This window comes from Cryptomeria japonica, unplaced genomic scaffold, assembly GCF_030272615.1.
Source record: "Cryptomeria japonica unplaced genomic scaffold, Sugi_1.0 HiC_scaffold_367, whole genome shotgun sequence".
Taxonomy (NCBI): domain Eukaryota; kingdom Viridiplantae; phylum Streptophyta; class Pinopsida; order Cupressales; family Cupressaceae; genus Cryptomeria; species Cryptomeria japonica.
In genome coordinates, this window is record NW_026729189.1 from 95001 (window position 1) to 99188 (window position 4188).

The 4188-nt window shown below is 63.2% G+C and overlaps 1 non-coding gene across 1 annotated transcript; it reads right to left on the minus strand.

The window, feature by feature from the left end:
- Positions 1-2963: 2963 nt before the first annotated feature.
- Positions 2964-3082, minus strand: LOC131871052 (5S ribosomal RNA). Its single transcript, XR_009369338.1, has one exon. It is a non-coding gene; the product is annotated as a 5S ribosomal RNA (ribosomal RNA).
- Between the last annotated feature and the right edge of the window lie 1106 nt (positions 3083-4188).

Here is a 4188-nt window from a genome sequence, read left to right on the forward strand (position 1 = left end):
TTTTGTCGGAGCGTTTGGTGGGGTTTCTCGCATTGGCTCTTCCGAGGCCCGGTTGCCACCCTGGCGCGCACGAAGTCGGAAGTAGGGTTAATTGCCCGGGTGCGCACCTTTGCCAGGGTGGGCACCTTACCTGGGCTGCGCACCAGGGCGGGCTCAAGATGGCACGCGCGTTCCGTTTTTTTCACTATCTTTCAAAACGGAAATTTTAAAATCTCCTTTTTTTTTTGCCTTTTCTGGAAATTAGTGAAGGCAGCGCATCAAAGGTGCGCACCTCGCTGCCCACCTTGGTGTGCTCTGAGGTGCGCACCCGGGAGCGCTACGAAGTGTGCTCCAAGGTGCGGCGTGCACGTTGTCGGAGCCCGGTTTGCCCCGGGTGCGCACCTCGCCTGCACCTTGGCCGGGGTGGGCACCTTGGCTGGGTTTGCCCAGGGTGCGCTCCGAAGCGGGGTTACTGGAGCGCCCCCTCTTTTTTTGTCAGAGCGTTTGGTGGGGTTTCTCGCATTGGCTCTTCCCAGGCCCGGTTGTTGGGTGCGCTCCCACCCTGGCGCGCGCGAAGTTGGAAGTTGGGTTAATTGCCCGGGCGCGCACCTTCGCCAGGGTGGGCACCTTGGTGCGCACACCTTGGCTGGGCTGCGCACCAGGGCGGGCTCAAGATGGCACCAGCATTCCCTTTTTCTCACTATCTTTCAAAACGGAAATTTTAAAATCTCGTTTTTTTTTTGCCTTTTATGGAAATTAGTGAAGGCATCGCATCAAAGGTGCGCACCTCGCTGCCCACCTTGGTGTGCTCCGAGGTGCCCACCACGGTGCGCAACGCCGGTGCGAACCCGGGAGCGCCCCGATGTGTGCTCCAAGGTGCGGCGTGCACGAAGTCGGACCCCGGTTTGCCCCGGGTGCGCACCTCGCGTGCACCTTGGTGCGCACACCTTGGCTGGGTTGCGCGGCCTGGTGGGCACCATGGTGCGCACCAAGGAGCGCTCCGAAGTGTGCTCCAAGGTGCGGCGTGCACGAAGTCGGAGCCCGGTTTGCCCCGGGTACGCACCTCGCGTGCACCTTCGCCGGGGTGGGCACCTCGGCTGGGTTGCGCGCCCTGGTGCGCACCAAGGAGCGCTCCGAAGTGTGCTCCAAGGTGCGGCGTGCACGAAGTCGGAGCCCGGTTTGCCCCGGGTGCGCACCTTCGCCGCGGTGCGCACCATGGCGTGCACGAAGTCGGAGCCCGGTTTGCCCCGGGTGCGCACCTCGCGTGCACCTTCGGCGGGGTTGCGCGCCCTGGTGGGCACCATGGTGCGCACCAAGGAGCGCTCCGAAGTGTGCTCCAAGGTGCGGCGTGCACGAAGTCGGAGCCCGGTTTGCCCCGGGTGCGCACCTCGCGTGCACCTTCGGCGGGGTTGCGCGCCCTGGTGGGCACCATGGTGCGCACCAAGGAGCGCTCCGAAGTGTGCTCCAAGGTGCGGCGTGCACGAAGTCGGAGCCCGGTTTGCCTCGGGTGCGCACCTCGCGTGCACCTTCGCCGCGGTGGGCACCATGGCGTGCACGAAGTCGGAGCCCGGTTTGCCCCGGGTGCGCACCTCGCGTGCACCTTCGCCGGGGTGGGCACCTCGGCTGGGTTGCGCGCCCTGGTGCGCACCAAGGAGCGCTCCGAAGTGTGCTCCAAGGTGCGGCGTGCACGAAGTCGGAGCCCGGTTTGCCCCGGGTGCGCACCTCGCGTGCACCTTCGCCAGGGTGGGCACCTCGGTGCGCACACCTTCTCAATGTTTTCTTGCCTTTTCTGGAAATTGGTGAAGGCAGCGCATCAAAGGTGCGCACCTCGGTGTGCTCCGAGGTGCGAACCCGAGAGCGCTCCGAGGTGCCCACGAAGTCGAAAGTCGGGTTAATTGCATTGTTTTCCCCGGGTGCGCTCCGAGGTGCGCAACATCGGCGCGCACCAAGGAGGGCTCCGAAGTGTGCTCCAAGGTGCGCACGATGGCGTGCACCTCTGGTGCGCACGATTCGGAGCTCGGTTTGACCGGGGTGCGCACACCTTGGCTGGGTTGCGCACCTTTTGTGCGCTCCAAGGTGCGCACGAAGTCGGAGCTCGGTTTGCCCCGGGTGCGCACCTTCGCCAGGGTGCGCACCTTGATGCGCACGCCTTGGCTGGGCTGCGCACCTTGGTGGGCGCCATGGTGCGCACCTTTCGTGCGCTCCAAGGTGCGCACGAAGTCGGAGCTCGGTTTGCCCCGGGTGCGCACCTTGGTGGGCGCCATGGTGCACTCCGAGGTGCCCAAGATTGGTGCGCACCAAGGAGCGCTCCGAAGTGCGCTCCAAGGTGCGCGCGAAGTCGAAAGTTGGGTTAATTGTCCGGTTTGCCTCGGGTGCGCACCTTGCGTGCACCTTCGCCAGGGTGGGCGCCTTGGTGCGCACACCTTGGCTGGGCTGCGCACACCTTGGCACCCGCGTTTCCTTCATTTTAAATTTTTTTTTTTTACAATCTCTCAAGTGGGAAATTCTATAATCTCAACTTTTTTTGCCTTTTCAGGAAACTTTTGAATGGAGCGCATCATTGGTGCGCTCCGAAGTGTGCTCCAAAGCTCTCTCCAGCTGCGTGCACCTGCCCCGGCCGCGCACCCGGCCCCGCCCAGCTTCGCTCACCTGTCCCGGGCGTCTGGTGCGGAACCTTAGAGTAAGAAACATCACCGTGCACCTTGGCCAACGTGCGCGACTCGACCGAGCGCGCACTGGCCGAGGTGCACACCGATTTCACCTGGGTGCGCGCGCAGCACCTCGGGCGCACCGGGGTGCGCGCACAACGCCCGGGTTGCACCGTGGCCTGTGTGCTCGGGGCGCCTCGGGTGCGCGCTCGGTGTCGCCCCCGCGCGCGCGGTAGTGCGGGCAGCGCACCCCGGCCCGGCCCGGCCCCGACGAGAACGCAAACGGGCAAAAGGTTTATTCAAATAGCATTGCGACGCCCGGCGAAAAACTAAAAAAGGGTGCAACACCGGGACTTCCCGGGAGGTCACCCATCCCAGTACTACTCCGGCCCAAGCGCGCTTAACTGCGGAGTTCTGATGGGATCTGGTGCACTAATGCTGGTATGATCGCACCCGTTATGAGCTTGTCGCAGTGTGTACTTAGCAAACCGCGACCCACGTGCGAATCCACCCCGGCCACCCACCCCCGTCGAGGTGCACACCCTCCCTCGCGAAGTGCGCCCCGTTCGCCAAGTGTGAGCCCTGCCCGGGTGCGCGCACCTTGCTAGGGCGTCGGGTGTGCACCCGGCCCGGCCTACGTGCGTGCACCTGGAGGGGGCGTCGTGTGCGTGCAGTGTCCCGTCTGCAACGCGGTGCCCACACACCACCTCGGGCGCAACGACCTGCGCTCACATGTGGGCCGAGTGCACCTTGGTGCATGTTCGGGGCGCCTCGGGTGCACGCTCGATCTTGCCCCGGTGCACCAAGGCGCTCGGTTTGCCCCGGGTGCGCACTTGGTGCAAGGTGGGCACCCAAAATAGGGATCAAGCACCAAAACACAAGTTTCGGGATGCAAAATGGGACCCAAGGACCACAAATGCGTTCCAAGACCCATGATGGGTCCACGAGAACAAAAATGTGTTCCGAGACTTAATAAACAAATATTGGGTTTTAGGAGAAGAAACATGCTCTGATGCCCAAAACGAGAATCGACCCCGAAAAGGCCACAGGCCAAAAGTGGGATGCGAGACAAAAAAAAATGGGACCCGAGGACCAAAATTGGGTTCCCAGGTCGAAGACAGGGCAACCGGACAAGAAACGACCTCTAAGGCTCGAAATGAGTCCCGACGACTAAAACTTGACAAGAAGCACCCATCAGGCACCCAACTCGACACCCATGGGATGCCGACCCACCCGGGCTTCCACCTAGCACACCTTGGCACCCACCCACCCTCGCACCCAACCTCGCACCCAACTTAGCACCTTTGAACCCACATTGGCACTCACCCTGACCCTGGCACCTTGGAACCCACATTGGCACTCACCTTGACCCTGGCACCCACCTTTGCACTCACCTTGGGACCCACCCTGGCTCCCACCTCGGCACCCACCCAGACACCCACCTTGGTTCCTTGGCACCCACCTTGGATCCTTGGCACCCACCCCGACACCCACCTTGGCACGCAACTTGGCTACTTGCCACCCACCTTGGCTCCTTGACGCCCACCCCGACAACCACCCC